The sequence below is a fragment of the Mustela nivalis genome, assembly GCF_964662115.1.
Source record: "Mustela nivalis genome assembly, chromosome: 9".
NCBI lineage: Eukaryota > Metazoa > Chordata > Mammalia > Carnivora > Mustelidae > Mustela > Mustela nivalis.
The window spans coordinates 61802241-61822366 of NC_139028.1; the positions used below are offsets into that span (position 1 = coordinate 61802241).

The 20126-nt window shown below is 54.5% G+C and overlaps 1 protein-coding gene and 1 long non-coding RNA gene across 11 annotated transcripts in view; both read left to right on the top strand.

The window, feature by feature from the left end:
- The first annotated feature begins 1030 nt into the window (after positions 1 to 1030).
- On the top strand, positions 1031 to 2186 carry LOC309840466. Its single transcript, XR_014298613.1, has 3 exons — positions 1031 to 1116; positions 1252 to 1374; positions 1881 to 2186. It is a non-coding gene; the product is annotated as an uncharacterized lncRNA (long non-coding RNA).
- Positions 2187 to 5405: 3219 nt separating this feature from the next.
- GDPD5 (glycerophosphodiester phosphodiesterase domain containing 5) overlaps positions 5406 to 20126 on the top strand; it is an 83131-nt gene continuing 68410 nt past the window's right edge. For 3 of the 10 annotated variants that reach the window (XM_082747192.1, XM_082747188.1, XM_082747184.1), the window contains exon 1: positions 5428 to 6283. The gene's annotated coding sequence lies outside the window, so the exon portion shown is untranslated. Of the gene's footprint in view, positions 6306 to 10413; positions 10418 to 20126 lie in introns of those variants that run through there. The other 7 variants (XM_082747191.1, XM_082747193.1, XM_082747183.1 and 4 more) reach the window with 7 other exon arrangements.

Genomic DNA, 20126 nt, shown 5'->3' on the forward strand with positions numbered 1-20126 from the left:
CTATTTTCTCCCCTAACGGCCAATGCATACTCTTACAAAATCATGCATGGGCAAAAGATACATTCAAAGTGCAAAAGAAGGGCATGTGGCAGGCTCAGTTGGTAAAGCATCGATCTTGGGGTCAGGAGCTTGAGCCCCATGTTGAACAGAGAGCTCACTTAACCAAAAATGCAAAAGAGAACAATGAATATTAATGTAACTGAGGAAGAAAAATTCATTGCTATGATTTCAGATTCTAATAGCTAACTGTCAAGAAATTTCTGGAGTTTGGGTTAGTACCAAAGAAAAATATGCACAATTATTTGAAAGACAATGAAAATACCTCTCCTTTTCTAGCTACAAATCAGTAGAAGCCTGTATTTTCTTTATAAGCTTCAAACAAAACAACATATTGTGCCTGCTTGAAGGCAGAAACAGGAGAATCCAGCTGTCATCTATTAGGAAAGCATTCAAGAAATTTGTAAACCTATGAAACGCCATTCCTGTCACTAGTTTTTGTTGTTGTTTAGGAAAAAATATTTTTCATAAAAATATGTTAAAATTTAATATGATTGTTATCTTAAGTTAATTACATAAATATTTTTAAATGTATTTTAATTTAGAACACTCTAAATACCAATATAAGCCACATAAAGAGAAGTTCCGTGGAGTCCTCAATAATTTTTAGGTGTGAAACTGTCCCTGAGATCCACCAGTTGGAGAGGGAGAGCTCAAGCGTCAGCCCTTTGAACAATTATGCTGCACCAACCCATATCAGACACCAGGAGGCAGCAGAGACAGCCCGAGAAAGTTATCCCCCTTGTCTGTCTTTAAAGCTATTAGGCACTTTTTTGGGTGTGACCCGTGCTGTTTGCTGCTGAAGACACAGAAGAAATCCAACATGGAGTTCAATGGTCCAGTGGTAATGCAGTTGACAATGGGAGAGCCATGATCCCCCCTCTTGTGAACATCAGGAGGTGCTGGTAAAGTCAAATTGATCCCGGTTATTCCCACTGACGTGTGGCAAGGCCTGCCAGAGGGAGGGAGCCCACAGGATCTGGGGTCAGAAAGGACCCTGAAGCTCCCCATCCTTTCAAGGCTGGAGCCAAGGATCCAGCAGAAGGAGAAGCAAGTCAGGTATAAGTTTTTACTTACCCGAAAGAGATACTGCCCAGAGCCATCCCCAGTCCCTTCACCATGTGAAAAAGGCCCGCACAGATCTATGCCTCTCACCTCTGTCTCCCTTCCACTATCCACGGGCACACCTCCCAGCCTCCCGCTTTGGCTCCTGCTTCCGTGAGGCTTCAGGTCTGATCTTCCTCACCTGCCTGAGCAGCTTTAGCCACCACCACCGCCACCTGGAAGCTGGGAAGTGCTGTCTCTCCTGAGTCTCTGGTCAGTGCCGTGTCTCTCTCCAACACTGCTACTCCCTCTCCTCACGTGGCTTTAGGCTTTAAGTCCTCCTCCAAAAACAAAAACCCAAAGCCTCCAACTCTACCTCCTGCCCCAGCTGCCACCCAAGTGTGACCCCCCCCCCTTTGCCAGCAACCCTGGAAAAGGCTGCCCACACCGTGTCCACGTGTTCCTGCCTCTACCTCTCCCGGAAACCACCCTCAGTCCCCAGATGCTGACCATAACGATTCAGCCCAGATGCTCCTAGCCTGTGCCCTTCTCCCCTTCTCTGACCAGTTTTTCCCTGACTCTGTCCTGGCCTCCATCCCCTGTGGGGTTTCCTGTGGCATCCTTGTGAACCACATTCCCTCCCTGGGGCTGGTCCCCTCTTACCTCAAAGATAGGCCCAGACCCCACAGATTCTCTATCTCCCTTATCTCACATAGACACCACCATTAGCTTGCCCCTTCCCCACTAAATGTTCTTGACCCTCCACGCCCACCCTGAAGGACGGAGGAAATTTCACGGCCAAGGATTCCAGGCTGGCAGAGGCAGAGAGGTCCAAAAGCAGCACGTATGGGGAGTTCAGCTGAGCCTCCAGGACCTACCAGCAGGAGTCCCCCAAATCCGGGGACAGCGCCTGTATGTGGTGGGTGCCCCACAAGGATTTGTGAGAAGCAGAGCTCATGAGGTGTGAAGTCACATAATTTGGTGGCCCTGGGTTCAAGAAAAAGAACGCAAGATTCCTACTAAAAATGTAGGCATGAAAGTGAGTATTTATTTGTGATGAAAATACAAAGGATCTGTGCAATAGAGTGGTGGCTACGGCGGCTTCACTGTCACCATCCTCTGGTCAGAAGGCTATGAGGAGGATGGGGGGATCGGGGAGTTCGGGGGCACGAGACTGACAAGGTTAGCCTCTCCTGTCAGTGCCAGACGCCAGGTTCAGAGCCCGCCTCTGAGCCCTCAATCACCCTCCCAGCCAAGCAACTATGACCGTGACTCTGTCACCCTTTGTGGGCCTCTCTGGTGGCAAAAAGGCCCAGATTCTCCCAGCTCAGGAGATTTCCTCCCCCCTGGGAGGGTAGCCAGAGGACAAATATGGGTGTCTGAGAACTCTTTGCTGGTCCCCTCCTGGTGACCTTGGGCACTCTTCTCCTGGGCCTCAGGGGTGATGGCAGGGCTGTTCTGAAAGCCTCCTTTTCATTCTGGCATTCTGTTCATCTGACCCGCCTGGGAAGCTCTCCCAGCAGGGGCAGCCAGAGAACGGAGCTCTGAGAGCCTCATTCATTCCCCAGGGCTGAGGTCTTCCAGGGGCCTGCTCCAGACTCTGCTGGCTGCTGGTGGGTGGGGCCACACGGCCACGGAGGTGCTCCCAACCCCCATGGGGCCAACTAGACAAAAAATACGTCATTACCACGACTTCCAGCCAAGAGATCTTATACCAAAGGCAGACTTCCTGGAGGAGTCCAGGAAGGCTTCTCAGCAAGGTGACACTTGATTTGAGAGATGGAACATTCACTCAACCATTACTTCCTGAGCACCTACTATGTGGCAGGCTCTGGGCTAGGCTCTAAGGATAAAGGAAAGAGGCCACGTGGGTATTTGCCCTAAAGTTCTTTCTCTTTGGTCCAGCAAAGAAGTAGAAATTACTCAGGAGTGAAAAGAGGTATGGGATCCCAGGCAAGGAGAACAGTAAGAGCAATCCCATCGAAGGAACAAACTGTATCCTGCCTGTGCACAGAGCTGAGAGTTTAGTATATTGGGAGATGTGGCTGGTGAGTTTGGCAGAGAGCAATCATGGAGGGCCTCTAACACCAGACTAGGGATTTAGGATTTGATCATGCTGGCAACCATAGAAGGTTCTGAACAAAGGCAGAAGGCAAAGGTTTCTTAGCAAAATAGCCTCCTCGCAGTCCTCCTGCCACAGCTACCAGTGTGAGCTTCCTGGGGCCAGACACCCCACCCCAACCCCTGGAATTCGCTAAGAGAGGGTGCCCCCTCCCCCCAGCCTGGACTTCAGCTTTCAGCTTACCCTCTTCCTTGTTGTTCCAACCAGACTCAAAGGATGGGGTACTCTCAAGAGGGGATGAGGCAGAGCCTCTGGGTCCAGACCTCATTGAGGACTCCAACCCTTCACTGTGTAGGCTCCAGAGGATTTGCCTTCTGGGGTTGTTAAATGTTTTCATGCTACCTGGTTTCCCTACAAAGTCTTTCCCATATCAATGTCTGGCTTAAAAATTTCCAGGACACCCCTCTGACAACCAGTAAGTCCAGGCTATGGCCTCAGAATAAGCCTGCTGGGCTCGGGATCATGAGCAAGATCCCAACAGAGTTCTTGGACTCCTGCCTTTGCATATGCTGTGTCCTCTGCTAGGAATACCTTTCCCTCCACCTCTTAAAAGTCTGGTGCCTGTCTGCCCAGTCCCTGCCAAGTAGCCGCATCTTTAGATCCCTTTTACAGATGAGGAACCAGAGGCTCAGAAAGGTCAAGTAACCTGGTCAAAGCCACACAGCTCTGCCCTGGAAAGTGATAGTGATGAGTGGCTAGAATCCTGTGCCAGGTATATGGTCTTGGGAACATCACTTGGCCTCTCAGTACTTTGGTATCCTCATCAGTGCAATGGGGTACCATACTGTGCAAGGTTGACGGGGCTTACAGAAAAGCTGTCCTGTGCAGCCTCCATTCCTTGGCTCCCCACACCAGTTAGTGACTCTCACATGGCCCCAGAGGCACATCCACGACTCATTCATTTGTACATCAATAATCTCCAACCCCTGCCCTGTGCCCTGCCCAGTTGACTGGGGACTCTTGGAGATAATCAAACACAGCTCCTGCCCATTGTGCGGGGGAAGGAAAGGGAGGGAAGGAGAAGGGCTGGAGCAGGCGGCAGCTCTGTCACTACTCAAGGAGAGTGTGTGTATGTATGTGTGTTATCCTCACACACTACTAGTGACTTGATATTTGTTTTTATTTTTAAAGATTTTATTTATTCATTTGCTAGAGAGAGCAAAAGCAGGGGGAGCAGCAGGCAGAGGGAGAAGCAGGCTCCCCACTGAGTGAGGAGCCTGACGTGGGACTTGATCCCAGAACCTGGGATCATGACCCCACCCAAAGGCAAATGTTCAACCAAAAGAACCACCCAGGCATCCTCTTGACTTTGTATTTCTAAAACTGACAATGACTCTCCTTCCCGCGGATGAGCGCTTAAGGGGGTAATGTTGACGAAAGATCCGCTCTTAAGAAAGAAAGAAAAGGGGCGCCTGGGTGGCTCAGTGGGTTAAAGCCTCTGCCTTCGGCTCAGGTCATGATATCAGGGTCCTGGGATTGAGCCCCCCGCGTTGGGCTCTCTGCTCAGCAGTGAGTCGGCTTCCCTTCCTCTCTCTCTGCCTACTTGTGATCTCTGTCTGTCAAATAAATAAATAAAATCTTGAAAAAAAAAAAAGAAAGAAAAGATCCGCTCTTTATTTTAAAAAACTTGTTTTTCATCGCTTCCTGAAATCTGAGTATTTCACAGCTTCCAAGGTTCACCTCCGCGCCCTGAGCCCTAGAAGCTGAGAAGGAAGAGTACTGTGAGGGCGCTGTCCCAACCACCCCGGAGAGCTCCCCTATCTCTGGGAGACTCCACTACCCGCCAATAATCCACCTGACCTCCATCCAGCTTCTTTTCCGACCCCAACCCCTGTTCTTACCTCCTGACTCCCCACTCAGTACACGGCAGCCCCCACGCCCCCATCCCACACAAACCAGCCGTCATCGCCTCTGCCACCATCCGGGTCCCCAGGTGACCCAGTACACTGTTCCACTCTTTAAAACCCCCCCACCCCTCCATTGTCCTCTCCCCAGCCGCAACCTCGTCCCTGTCTGCCCCGCCCTCTCTGGGGTAGAGTACACATTCCGCAGAGCGCCGCTCTTTTCCCACTCTCCCATTGGCTCCTGCTGCGGGACTACGCCGGGGCCGAAGGAGGGGTTCTGGGGCGTGCCCGCCCCCTGCCCGTGGCCCGGGCGGGGGCGGGGCCACCGCTGACCCCACCCCTTTCGGATGGGGCAGCGCCGACTGGCGCTCAGGCGCTGGGCGGCGCTGCCACGGTTGGGCTGGGCTCCGGCTCCGGCTGCAGCTCCTGTGGGGGTGGGCCGCCGGGATGACAGCAGCGGAGGTGGCAGCGGCTGCCGCTCGGGGCTGAGCGAGCGGCGAACGAGCTGGGGTGGGGGGGAAGAGGAGGAAGTGGAGCCGGAGCCAGGAGCTTCGGAGTCAGCCGCCGCGCCGAAGTCCGCCCCATTTTGCAGAGCGAGCCGAGTCCGGACCTGGGAAGACTTCCCCGCGGGGCTCCGGCCGCGGCGGCTGCGAGCGTCCTCGCCTGCGCCTTGCCCTGCCCCGCCTGCCCCAGCCAGAGGTTCTGCGCCGGGACGCTCCCAGTCCCGCGATCCCGGGCTTTGTGGCCGGGACGCCCTGAGCCCCCGACCCGATTCAAGTGCACCTGGGCGGGACGCTCCTGGCCCACCATACGGGTCCACGGTTGCGGGCTCGTTCCCAGCCTTTCTATAGTGTGTGTCGGAGCCCTCCGCCCGACACTCGGGTTAAGGCAGGTGCCCAGCAGCCCCCCGGCTGAGTGCAAAGGGGCCCAGAAGTCCCCAGCGTCGGGCTCCCGAGACCTGAACCTTCAGCTGCCTTCGCCCCGGTGCTTCGGACTTGGGACTGTTTGAACGCCCAGGAAGCCCCGGCCCGGCTCCAGAGCCCCGTGAGGAGTTCCAGGCGGGCTGGGCAGTCGGACTGAGCCGGACCGAGCTGGTGCTGCGAGCCGAAGCTGCCACCTTTTCTGCCGCCTCGGACGAGGAGCTCAGCGCTTGCCCGGAAGAAGGGAGCACCGGGCTACCCCCTGGCGCGGCGCCGGCGAGAGCCGAGAGCTGCAGGTGAGAGAGTCCCGGATGCCGGGTAAGGGCGGCCTTCGACCCCAGCGGGACAGCGCCGGGGCCAGCAGCGGGCGTGTGCCGGTCACTAGCTGGGGCTGCAGCTGGGTAGGAGAGGGCGCGGGAGAGGACGGAGGAAGGGAGAAAACAGGCACTTATTGAGCGCCCATTGTGTGCGGGTCCGCGCCCCACCCTTGCGCAAACGGTCCCTCCTGTGCGGCTCACTACTATTCCTCGAGATAAAAAGGTGTTGTGTATTGTAGCCGGCTCTTACAGATGGGGAAGCTGAGGCTCAGCGGGGTTGAGTGACCCTGCTCTTTCACTCTGGGGATGAGAGTGGGTAGGAGGGTTAGGGTGGAGAGGGAAAGAAGCAGGGAAGGGAGAGAGAAAGGAAGTGGATAGCTGCCAAGCAGGAGGCGATGGGGAGGGGTCAAGGTAGGGCCACTGGGGCATCCAGAACTGAACCTGAGGCCCGGGAGGTGGCTTCCTCTGACCTCCTTCCCTCCCACTCCCTGGCCAAGTCACGTCCGGGGAAAGGTGACCCAGAGTTGAGGGCAGAGGTAGGAGGCTTCCCAGTTCCACAGCTTCCCTCCTTGTGGGCCCCAGACCAGGGAGCCATGACTCCTTGCCCCTGTGTGCCAGACTCTACGGTCCTTATGACATGGTGGCATCTGAGATGCCACTGAGATGCTGCTTACATGTTGGGAAAACTCACTCTAAAGGTCCCCAAGTCAGAGCCCATCAGAGCTGGGGAGGTGAGGTCTCCCAGCACTCTCCAACTCCCATCCTTCACATTGTCCATGGGACATGGGAGGCTGGTGGGGTGGAGGATCTCAACTGCCCTGGGGCCTAGAGCAAGTTAGTGGTTGAGGCAGAAGTACACATTAGGAAGCCTTCCCAGACATCCTTCAAGGTATCTACTCCCAGCTAGCATCTTCTGGGTGGGTGGCTGGGGTTTTCCCAGCCCTCATGTGAGGTCAGGGTGGCCACTTCTGAGGCTGCTTTGAGAGTCTTGTGTGGTTGTTGCTGGGGTCCAAGACAAGCAAGCAGCCTCATTGCCTTTGGCCGAGACTGGAGGTCTGACCTCAACTACTCCTGGGCAGGGGAACCTGCCAGACACCTCTGGCCCTGGAGGAGAGGGGCTCGCTCAAGGTCTCAGGGCTGGGACTGCCAGTCTGGGGGCACAGTCCCATGAGTCTGGATTCCCAGGCAAGGGCTCCTTCTGTTGCCCCTTGGGGCTGTGCCGAAAGAGGGGTGTTGTGAAAGATAGCTTGGCATGAACTCTGTGGGTTCTTGTTCTGAATCGGGAGGGGGAGGGAATGTGGCCTTGGTCTAAGCCCTGTGGCCTTGGCTGGGACTAGTTAACCCCTGCTGTGCCCAGCTATCCGGAGTCTAGGGGAACCACCCTGGAAAGCCCCTGGGAGGTGGAGGAAGGTGGGGAGATAGGCTGAAGGCTGGAGTCTTGGTCGAGGGGCTGGAGGGGTTGGGGACACCAGAAGAGAAGGTAACTGAGGGGCTTAGGATTACCCCCACTCCCATCGGTGAGGATTCAAATTCTCATAATAATCCCTGCATCTAAACAAAGCTCTTTTTTGGTGAGATAATTTCACACCTGTGATCTCATTTCATGGCATGGTGGGAAGAACCTGGAACCTGGAGTGAGGCAGAATGGGGGTTGGGGAGGCACCTGAGACCTCTCTGATGCATCCATGGCTCCAAGCCTCACCTGTAAAATGGGGTCAAGGCAGGCTGTTTGTTACGTGCTCAGATAATGGGGCCATCACATCTGGCAAACTGTCAAGTGCTCAGGAGATTTTCATTTCTGCCAAGACTGGGCTTGTTACCAACGGCTACCACGTGTGGGAAACTGAGGCTCAGAGTGATGAAGCCACTTGCCTGGGACCTTTGAGTTTGCTTCAGGAACTGAGAGTTGACTCATGCCAGGTGCTCTGGAAGCTACCCAGATGGAAAAGGCAGTGGGGCGACTAGCTCCCAATTGGGTGGACTAAACAGCGCCAACAGACGCGCTAAGTCAGACAGACTGGGTGGGCGTGAGTCCGCGCTTCTTCCCACTCGCCATGTGGCGCTGGGCAGAGCTCTTCACTCCTCAGAGCCCCTGGCTTCTCTGTAAATTAGAATTTCTCCTTTCCAAGGCTGTCCTGAGGATGAAATGAGATATAAATGTATAGCGCTTGGCTGAATACCTATTTCCTTCCTAAAGGAAGGAAGCTTGAATTTTGACCAGGAAATCCTCAGGCTTGCCTTAGATTAGAAGGCTCTGTTGCAGGCTCACAGACTTGGGTTTGCTCAGCTGGGACTCCTGAATGGGTCATGCTCCTCTGTTCTGCAGCCCTCTATAATCTGCTTGGGGACCCAGCAAGGGGCCTCTAGATTCTGAGCCCCTCACCCCAGGGCTGTTGGCTCCTGGGATTGGGGGATGCTGGTACTCATTGTGTCTGTGGCCCATTGTCTGGCCTCCAGGGCACAAAGGTGTGGTGAATAATTTACGGAGCTGGGAGGCAGGCTCTAGGAAATTGTGCTCAGTGGAGCTTCTGAACCCCTCCAGAGCAGGTGGGTGGTTCTTATCAGTGGTGGAAGAAGTCTTGGGTATGGGGGGAGGGGGGACAGGACCCAAAAAATGTGACCTATCTTCAACCCTGGCTCTTCTCTTATTGGAGGCGGGGGCAAGGTGGACCCATAGGAAGAAACAGAAACCAAGCTAGAAGAGCTAGGTTCGAGCTGTGGGCCTCTGATGCCAAGTGGGTGGTGGTGGCTGGCAGGGAGAGGCCCTTGAGAACTGGAGTAACCCAGAAGGCTTCATCAAGGAGGAAGAGGTCTAGGCTAGGACAAGAGGCAACTTGTTATGGCCAGTAGGGGTCCCGACATTAGTTCAAGGTTGAAACCTGGCTGTGTGAGATGGTGAACAGGACACCGACCCCACCATACCTCCGTTTTCTCCTCTGTGAAATAAGCGTAGTTATGGGTCTTATCCATAAAGTACATGGCGTGATGGGTACTTGGTGAAAGGGTGCTTCACTGTTAACTTGAAACATGGGGTGGGCTTGCAGAAGGGCAGACAAGATGGTGTAGTGAGCAGAGAGGCAGGGAGAACTCTGGGGTCATCATCCAGGGGTTCGTGGGCTCAGCGAGGGGTGTGGAGACGAGGAGCAGGTGACCAGGGCCTTGAATGTAAGACAGAATTCACCTTTCAGAAAGCACTATGCTGCCCCCGTCTTTATCTTGTCTGTAAGATGAAGGCCCCTTTGTTGTGCGTTTAAGCCCTTGGCTGGCACAGCCGCGGCAGGGACCTCTGGCTTAGTGCTCATCACCGGCTCCTGGACCTGTCCCATGGAGGCCTATCACAGCCCCTTTGCTGCTGCTTTGCTCACCTCCCTGTCACTCAAGGCCCAGCTCCAGTCATGATTTCCCCCAGAAACATTCCTGGATTACCTAAGCCTCTGGTCACATCTCCTCTGAATTTTTAACACTTCCCGGGAATAGTCATAAATAATACCTACCCCTGCATCACATTTTGCAGTGTGTAGGGTGTCTCTCCGTACTCATAGCACTATGCTGATGCTATTGACAGTAGCCAATGCCCTTGAGTACTCTCCATGAGCCACTGTGCTAAGCACTTTGTAAAGATTTTATTTATTTATTTTTCAGAGAGCAAGAGAGTGAGCACAAGCGCACAAGCAGGGGGATCAGCTGGTGGAGGGAGAAGCAGGCTTCCTGCTGAGCAAGGAGCCCAATGTGGGGCTCAATCCCAGGACCCTGGAAACATGACCTGTGCCGGAGGCAGAGGCTTTAACCCACTGAGCCACCAAGGCGCCTCTGTGCTAAGCACTTTATAGACACTCTCATTCACAGCTCTGGGAGGTAGCTACTGTTATCACCCAGAAACTGGGTTCTGAGAGGTACCCTGTCTTGTTCAAGGTCACACAGCTAGACAGCAGGGAATGAATAATCAGCCCCCTATTTGGCACTGAACAAACGTCCTGTCCCCTCAACTTTCCCAAAGTACCTCGAGAACATACCTCACATGTAAAATGCCTGGAAATGAGCCTTATTCTCAAGGATAAGGAAGGGCCAGGTGTCCAGGCCCGGGTGTGTGACTGGGTGTGAGTCGGGCCTCCTCTGGGGTCCTGTTTGCCCATGTCTGTGGGGTGGGGGATTCTGAGCCCCCAGCACTGCAGCCTTCTGTAGTATCCTCTGTGACTCTGGAAGGTAGAGGAAGAAACCACAGCAACCAGGGCCAGAGGATGTGGTGTGACAGGCAGCTGTGATTTTTGGCCTGGCCACTGTCTGGGCCAGCAGGCTCTGTAGTTAGCTGCTGCCTCCCCTGAAGGAGGGTGGAGGCCTGGGCTACTGGCAGCACAGTCATTAGCCGGACGGAGAAGACCCTGTGATTGGGAGCTGACGGAGCCATGCCAGGCTGGCGGGGCCACAGCAGGGTCAGAGGCAGGGCAGCCGGCTGGACAGCTCCTTCTTCTTTCTTCGCGGCCTCCAAGGTGGTAACAAGTACTCACTGGGCACCAGAACTTTGGAGGCCAAGGCTTGCCCTTCTTCCTGTTGTGGTGGTCATGGGAGTAGAGCAGTGAGGATTCCAGCCACGCCCAAAGATGCCTCCTCCTAGAAGGTTCCACGACTTCCCTGAAGCAGGGACTCTGAGCTGCCTTTTCTGCAGACCCACGGCCCTCACTCATGAACTGTGGTCTGCGGAAGGGGGCTGTGCATGTCTGCTTCCCTTGCTGGCTTGTCAGAACTAGATTCTCCACCTCTCCAATTCTCCCCTGCTGACTGAGCTCCTGGCACAAAGTAGTGACCCCCTAGTCAGGGGAGGTAGCCCCTTAGACAGCCTGCTCAACCCCTATTACCTCTGGTTCCTTACCTGTAAAATGGGGCTAATGATAATAGCGGGGCAGGGGGGGCGCTAAATGAGATGACAGAAGGGAGGGACCAGGCCAGGTCTGGCACGTGGGCCAGTGCTTGGTCAACCTGAGTCCCCTCCCCTGTCCCTGGGTAGCCCTGTGTGGGAGTGAGTCAGAAAGAAGCTGATTGAAGAGTCTGGCCAGTGATACCAGGAGGGAGGGTGGAGGACTTCCAGAGGAGGACACTCTGCTGCCTGGGGGGAGGACTCCGTCAGAGAGCTGGGGTTCGTGTACCTTCGCTGGGGGCAGGCAGCTGTCATACACAGAGGGCCCAGAGCTAAGTTCAGGACAGGTGGCAGCACCGGGGTGGCCAGCGACCTGGTTCTTCTCAGGCCTTAGGAGCAGCAGGGGCCCAGCTGGCAGGAGCCGTCTGGGTCCTACAAACTGGGCCCTACAAGTATTAGAGGCTGGGCAGAGAGCGAATCCTTCCTTAAACGGAAGCAGTGTTCATTTGGTCTGTTTCCTGGCACACATGCACATCCAAAATGTGGTTTGATTGTTGGGGATTTTCATCTGCGGGCGGTGTTGTGTGTGTGGCGGGGGGCCCGGGGGGGGGGGAGACACAGATACTAAACAAGTGGGCACATAGATAGAGTGAAGGGTGAGCTCCTGGGGCAGGGCCCGTCCCATCTGTGTTTGTGGATGGTCATAGTCATGCTCAAACCACAGCCTGAGTGCACATACTCATTAACCATGTGACTTGGGGAAGTGATTTACCCTCTCTGGGTCACAGTGTCCCCGTCTGTAAAATGGGGACAATTATAGCACCTGGTGCATAAGGTTGGGGTGAGGAGTAAAGAAATTATATGTATAATGCACTCAGAAAATTACTGAGCACGCAACAAGCACTCAAGACCTGCTATTGTTAGCTCTATCCCCAGCACACAGCAGGGAGTTTGACAGAGATCAGGAACAGCCTGTGGAAGGAATCCCAGGCAGAGGGCTCTGTGGAATGAATGAATGAATGGCCTGGGAAGGAGGGGAGGATACAGGAGCAGTGACAACATAGCATGGGATAGAATGAGGCAAGGAAGGCCAGGGGCTGGGGTTGTCCAGTGTTGGGTGGGAGGGTATCAGGAAAGGCTTCCTGGAGGTGGTGTCCCTAGAGCTGAGTGTGAGCATATCCTTTAACACACAGAAGGACCATGGCGCCATGCACTTCCTTCAGAGAGGAGAGACTCCTGTCCCAGGGGAGCTGGTGGGAAGCCTAACTTGGGCAGAAAACCCCACAGGCTTCCCTCTTCCCAGGACTACACGCTGTCTCACCACCTGTGATATCCTGCTTTGAGGGCATGAGGAAGGCAGGTGCGGAGGATATGTGGGCTACCTGAGAGTCTCAGCTCTTCCCAGGCCTGGGACAAATCTCCCATTGGAAAAGAATAAACAGGTTTTGCTCAGAATCCCACCTCTAGAGGTGGTCTTGCAGCATTATCACTCTGGTGGCTGTTTAGTTTTTAAATAAGTGGACGCTTCTAAAGGAAAAAATACCGTGAAGAATTTGTCTCACCCTCCCATGCAAGAGGCTCAAAGACACTGACAGGAGCTGGGATCCCCAAGTATTGTAAAGGAGTTCGTCCCTGAGAAGTCCTGAAGTCAGGGGTCCCTGGGGCTGTCTGAGCTCCTGGTTGGCTGTGGTGTCTTGAGGACAAGACCTCATCCTTGCTGTGAAATGGGCTCTGAGTAATAAAGACTTTCTCTTCTTTAGGAGGCAGGCGGGGAGCTTGTTGGGTGAGAGAGGCTCTAGTGGGCATCTGGGCCCATGACTCTCAAATTTTGCTGCACGCCAGAATCCTTTAGGAAACTTTAAAAAGTCCTGCCTGGGCCAAAGACCGAGGCATGAGGAGTTTTTAAAGCTTCCTGCGTGATGTCTGCTCCCCAGGCTTGATAACCAGCCACCACCCTCTGGGGTCTGCATTCTTCGGAGTCCTCAGAGGGATACCCACACACCCCGGTGAAATGGAGCTCATGGCTTCCACTCTGTGTCCTCCTTTGGGGCCCAGCCCTCCCCGGGAGCTCCCTGCCTGGAGAAATGGAGGAGTGGGAAGACTTTGCAGTCTGATAAGTCTGGGTTCCAACCCTCCTCTGCTCCCTGCTTGGCATCTTCTCTGAGCCTCTGTGTCCGCCCTGCCCCGACTAGTGCTCTTCCTCGACTAGTGCTCTTCCTCCTGCCCTAGCCACCTGAGGCTGGGTCTCTTAGAGGTGTGAGGAGGGACCCACACCCTGTCTTGGAGGCCTTGCCTACTCCCCCTTCTCTAAGAGATAAGACGAGGCGGCAGGCATTTTGTTTTGCTGGGGTTTGTTTTAATGGCCAAAGCGTCAGACCCTCTGTAACAATGAAGCCTTGTCTGAGTCTGCTTGTTTTTCCAACCTGGACACCCAGCTGCACCACCCGCTTGGGGCCCTGTCCCACCTGGGAGAACTGAAGAATGTCAGAAGGTTGTTTTTTTGTTTTTTGGGTTTTTTTTTTTTTTTTTTCATTTAGGGGAGGGTCACGGGGAGACATTGGAGGCCTCTGTCTGGCCCTCACCAATAACTGACCCCATTTAAGTCAGCTGTCTCTGTTGGAAGCCAGTTCAGTGAAATTATTTCAAGGGAGTCACCAGGATGGGTTTTGTAAGCCGGAGAACTTGCATTTGTGCTCTTTGTTGGTCACCGATAGCGTGACCTTGGGTGCATCGTTTCAACTTTTTAAACCCTGGTTTTCTTTTCTGGAAAATGCCTAAATAGGATGTCCTTCTTGGGCTGTAGTGAGACGTGAATGAATTGCTTGGTGCCTCCTGCAGAGTGAGCACTCAGAAACTGTCCTCGATTGTCCTCCTTCGGAGCCCAACGCTGCCTCCTAGGCCTCCCTCCCTGGGCTTGGCCCCACCCCTGCCTCCTGCTTGCTCCCTGTGCTGGGACAGCAGAGGCCTGTGTGCTCAGTAATAGTGACGAGTCCCCCGTAGCTGCCCTGCTCCCCTCGTTCACCCCTTGTGTATTTACAAGCAACTTTCAAGGTCTGTTCAGGGAGAAGGCTGCAGAGAGAGGGTTGTCAGGGGTGGTGTTTGGTCTCCTCTGCTCTGGCCCTGCCAGAGGGGGTGTCTCAGCCCAGGGTGAGCTGCTCAGGCGAGAAGTAGGGGCATGGCAGACCCGTAAAGTGGTGGGCAGCACTCAGAGTTCACAGTCCCCCGGGAGCAGTCACCGCCCAGGGCTGAAGTGGGCCAACGTGGCCAAGGGAGGAAGTGGCCAGTGATAGGGACTGGGGCTGTGGCTCGCAGTAGAGGGAGTCAACCCCGAAGACCCATGGTGGTGGGATGGAAAGCCTCAACTATCTCTCTTCCTTCCTCCAATCTCCCACTGGGGCTCCCCCATGGGTAAACTTACCCAGAAGCTGATGGCACGGAACCCAGTGCAGCCCAAACCATGGGGATCAGGCTCCCCGGCCCTGGGCATTGTGGGGAGGGGCCTGGAGTGGCAAATGGAAGGTACTCCTCACTTGCTCACTCAAAAGCCATGGAGTCCCGTGGGCCCACCCTCCTCAGGAAGCAGTTTAAGGATAATGTGTTGTTACTTGAGCATCCCCCTTCTGACGGGGATCTCAGCCCCCCACCAAAGATGAACTAAAGCGTTCCACCTGCCGCAATCTTCCCAGAGAGGGAGCTCTGGGGGGAGCCCATCTCTCCATCCCTGGCTTACCAGTGGTGCCTTAGCCTGCCTTTGAGATTGGCGCCTGGGCCTCTGCCTACCGTGCCTGCTGCTCTGTTGGGCTCCACCCCCACTGGTCCCAGGAGGACCTGGCTCTAAGTTTTGTCCAGCCTGATCACCTGAACAGCCTGTGGCTCTGTCCCTCCTTGTCAGGCAGTGTGGAGTCGTGGTTAGAACACAGGCTCCGAAACCAGACTTTCCTGAAATCCTGACTCCACCATAAAAGCCTGGAGAATGACACATTGTGCCCCTTAATCTCTTATGCTTTGGTTTTCTCAGCTGTGAAATGGGGGTAACAGAGGGTATGCAAGGTCACTGTGAAGAATAGAAGAGTGAGGAAGTGTGAGTACTCAGGATGGTGCCTGGCGAGCAGGGAGTGCCCAGGAAATGACCGCCTTTGCCGTGATCACAAAAAATACAGTGGGAGCCCAGAGCTCACGCTGTGGCTGGACCATCAGTGAGAGGACGGGGACCGTCACCGCTCTCAGTCTAGACTCTGCTCTAGTGACAAGGCTCTCATAGGGTCATGCAGCCTGGCAATACTGTGGACACCCATGTGTCAGCTATCCACCCCTCCCCCCAGTCCTCAGCTGCAAACCATGTCCTGTGAGAAATGGCTTCTCATTCTGTCAAGCCTCAGTTTCCCCATCTGTGACAGAGCAGCTGGACTGGGTGTTGCCAAGTTGTGCCCCCGAGTCCATCTGTGCCAGAAGAGGAATCAGGTTGTCCCTTTCATGGAGGATCTCTTGATGAGGGGCAGGGGATGGGGTGAAGGCAAGTGGTCAGGACACGGGCCAGTTCTGTTCATCACAGGCGGGCTGGGCAGCCATGAGCAGGAGGCAGAGGAGAAAACAGGAGCTAGAAGAGAATGAGAGAAATTAGGGGGGCTTCAGGGCAAAGTGGGTGTATGAAATGAGTCGTAAGGGTAGGCTAGGCCCTCTGTTGGGCCATCTTGGAAGGGAGAGGATGCATGGCCCTAGGGGAGCAGTGAGTGGGGCGTGCAGTACCAGAGCTCACAGCAGGCACCCAAAGAGAGAGTGGTGTGGTGGGAAATCAGGTTTCTGGATTTAGGCCAACCTGGGTTTGAGTCCTGGCTTAGTTTCGTGTTGGTTCTTTGATGGTGGACAGGTAGTTTGGCCTCTCTGACCCTCCATTTGCGGGTAATGTGGGCTTCCTGTCAAGCAGAGAGCTGGAGGCATGGTCAGAAGTAAGATGTGTTGGGGTACATGACATGGAAGAATGGAAGACACCTGTGAGGCCCCTGGTGCGTGGCATTTTGGGGGTGGCTGCACAGGCCTGGGACGCAGAGCCCTTCTTTGCATCCAGCCTCCCCTGAACCCTCCCTCCTCCCTGACAGAACGGGTGCCTCTGCCACAACTTGCCCTGGGCGTCTGAGGAGGGGCGCTGAGATGCCCAGAGCAGGTGTGGTAGGGCCTTGATCCTCAGAGGCCTTCCTGAGAAGGGAGGTGTGTGGCTTCTGAGCCTGTCCTGGCTGCAAGGCCCAGCTCTGCCTCTTTTGATCAGGACTTAGAAGACACCAGGCGGGTCACTCCACCTCCCGGAGCCTTGGTTACTCACCAATGAAACAAGGGCAGCAGCTCTTACCTTGCAGGCCTGTTTCACTGCTGAAATGACCCTAGTGGGGGAGCTCAGGCCTCTTATGTTAGATGGGACTCCACAGTCCTCCTCATGCTTCTCTCCCTCCCCCGGTCCGTTTTTAATGCCGCCTCAGGAAGTTCTTTCTTGTGTTTGACTCAGAGCCATTGTGCTGTAACTGGAACCTCCTCCCTCTTGCTGAGGGCTCCACAGAGGTGGACTGAGCTGGGCCTAGAGACCTGGATCCTGGTGCCCACTTGACCTGTCTTGCTGTATGGCCTGGAGCCAGTTAGCGACCTCTCTGGGCCATGGTGAGGATGTCTGTGCCTGGGGTTCAACTCTCACCCGCGAAGATGTATGCAGTTCTGCCTAAAGACTGTTTTCTTAACTCTCCCCCGGCCTGGGCCCCAGACACCTGGGGAAACCAGCAGGTTAGGGTCCTGCTGGTGCTGGTAAAGGCTGAGTCCACTCTCAGACCAGGGTTCCCAAGGGCAGCTAGGGAGTTCAAGTTTAGATGGGGGATTCCTGGTGGGTGGGGTAGCACCCTCCTCTTCAAACCAAGGATTTTGAGAGCCTGGATCTCCTCCTACCCACCCAGCTAAACTCACTCAGCTCAAGGTCAGTCACATTTCTTGAGTCCCTCCTTGGAGAGTATCTTTCCCTTATGAAGTCTGCTTTAACCCCTCATGTTGTGGGGGGAGCCCGAGGCTTAGAGAGATGAGAAGACTGGCCTGGACCCCACAGCCTGTCTGTGGGGAGTGGTGAGGGTGCCCAGAACTCCTAATTCTGCCCTGGCGTCCCCCATGGCACCTGGGCCACTCTGAGTCCTCTAGGTCCTTGGTGGGTAGAGCATGGGGGAGCCAGGTGGTCATGAACAAGGCTGTTTCTGGTCTGGGATGGGGGATCTGGGAAAAAGTTGGCCAAGGAATGGAGGAGGCAGAGGGGTCAAGAGCCCAGGAGTCCTGAGCTGCGGCCTATTCTGAATGCCCCTGTGAACTTCAGTATTTGGTTTCACGGAGAAATCAAGATTTGTTTCTTGTTGGCTTGGGATACCTAATAGTTTACGTTTTTTAAAGCACTTTGATATCCATGGTGTTACCGAATCCTCAGCAATCAGTGAGAGGCAGCCTGGGACTCCTCCGGGAGGTCCGGAGAAGGTGAGCTCTGGAATCTGACAAACAGGGGCTTAAATTCCAGCTCCCACCAACTCGAGTGCCCTCGAGCAAGTGAGTGAGCAGCTGAGTCTCAGTTTGTTTATCTGTGAAAGGGACAATCATTCCCTGCAACAAATAGCAACAGCTGTCTGGCTGGCTGTGCTGGCCAGGGCAGGATAACACGTCTGTAACCACTGGCCCAGCGCCTGGGGCAACATCACAGTTTTCATGGTCTTTAGTATCTCCCCACTTTATAGACGAGAAGATGGAGGCTCAGGGAAGGAAGGTGACTTGCCTGAGGTCACGAGGTCATTTAGCTTGGTCCTCCAGACTTCCTGTCTGTGGCTTTTTCCTCCAGCTCTTCCCTTTCTGTCTTCAAGTGACCTCACACCTCATTTATCCAGTCTTCAGCACGATGCTATCTGATGAGGCCCTGAGTCTGCCCTCCCCCACCCACATACCTAACAGTGCTTGCCTGGCACGCAGTAGGCACCTTTAAGATGTTTCTCCCGCACACGAACATGTTGGTAACTTGGTAGGAAATGTAAAAAGTATTTTTCCAGGCGGCTAAGCTTGTGTCCCTAAGGTTTCCTTCTGCTCCCTTATTCCCTTTAAAAACAACCTTTTAACAGTTTGGGTTGGAAACCTTTGTGAAAAGGATAGATCACTTCCTTTCCATGCACAATGCCGACATGGTTAACCTCTCAGGGATGGGCCTGGGGCACAGACTGCGTTGCTGGGAGCGCCAAGCCCCGATGTCCCCTGTACCCAGCGGCCGGGGCTACTGCACCTGCTCCATGAGATTGTCGGCCTTGGCCGGCTTCTGGTTCTTCTCACCCTGACCTTCATTCTGCTACCCACAGATCAGCCTCCAGCTATCCAGTACCTTTCTTCCCTCTTGCGTGTGCATGTGTGTTTCCTTTCTGATTTACTATTTCTACCAGTCAGGGACGAAGAGATGTGACAATTGAATTTATTGGATTTGTTCATTCATTTGTGTGTTCATACCTATTCAAATAGACCCATTCTGGGTCCTGCTAGGAAATCATCCATCTGTCTATCCATCCACCCGCCCACCCACCCTCCTCCCTGATCAAGGACTTCTGCAGTGGCTTGTGATCAGTCCAGACGTGACCACAGCCTCCAGGCAGTGTATGCAGGGTGAGAGCGATGTACCTCACACGTGCCGGTACAGGACCTCCGGTTTATACCCTGCCTCTGCGTGCATCAGCACACTGAGTCTTTGCAACAGCTCTGAGAATAGCATTTGCCCCGTTTTGTGCATGATTAAAGCAAAGCTCAGCAAGATGAGGTCTCCCGCCCAGTGGCTAGCAGTGAGCACGGAATTGCAAGGGGAGCTCAGGTCTCTAGCTTGTCCCGTCCCCTGTTCCTTTTCCTCTGTGTTCCGTTTGTCAGCTGGATGATGTCCCTTTCATTTTCTGCTTCTGTCCCGAAAGATGGTTGGTGGTGGCTTAGGTCAGACCCATGCCTCTGTAAAAAGGCCAGTGCGGGGAAGAGTGCCCTGTAGTGCCCATACCTTGTTCTGCAGTAGATCAGCGCACATCCTCCAGGCCACACTTGCCCAATTGTGCTCTCAGGAGCCCTGTTTCCCTGTGATGGTCAGGGTCCTAGGACGCATGCGTGCACAAATTCGGGAAATGCTGGATCACGTCGGTTGAAATAGGACTCCTCAGGGCTTTCAATGTGTTGATGTCAATTAGGGATCCCAACAGGCGGTACAGTAGGCAGCCAGCCTTCCCCAGCCTGCAACTCCTTTGTCACAGAGCAGACTCTGGGACTCATCGCCTGGAGGGGACACTTGGGGAACCGCTGATCTACAAACCCTCGCTTTCCCATCTTGCCTCCAGCTAGAGTAGCTTCCTTGCCCGAGGCTGTTTGCATTTTGACAGAGGATCACAGGGAGCATGGTTTAGCCCCAGGAAGGAATCAGTAATAACGGCAGAGTTTGGGCGAGAGGAAGTGCAAGGTGGAGACCCTCTCATTCTTATTCTTTCATCCTCCACAAAACGTATCTCAGACATCTACCGCGCGCCAGGCACAGAGCCAGCATCTGGAAATGCCAAGATGAATCTGACTAAGAAGCTTCCATTTCATTTCCCCGTGCCCGCCAAGGGTTTTTAAAGAAAGCCAAATTCAAGCCCTAAAAGGAATAAGTAATTCTTCTCATTTTTCAGGGGTCTTTGTGGTGAGTGTGGGTTGACGCTTTCTTCATCTGGGCTTTAGTCCTGGGTTCTGAAGGGCGTGAGGGAGCCGCTTCCAAGAGCAGTTACCCTGGGCAGAGGGCACAGAGGTCATCAGGGAGGGCAGGAGTGTGGGAGGTCCAGAAGGGGGAAGGAAAGAGGGAGGAATACTTCCCCTGGGATTGAGCTGGGGAGGGGCAAGGGGGGTGCTGTGGGGGGATCTCCCCGCAAAGAAGCACAGAGGTTATCCTGGGAGTTGTCAGGGTGGCAGGCTCTAGCC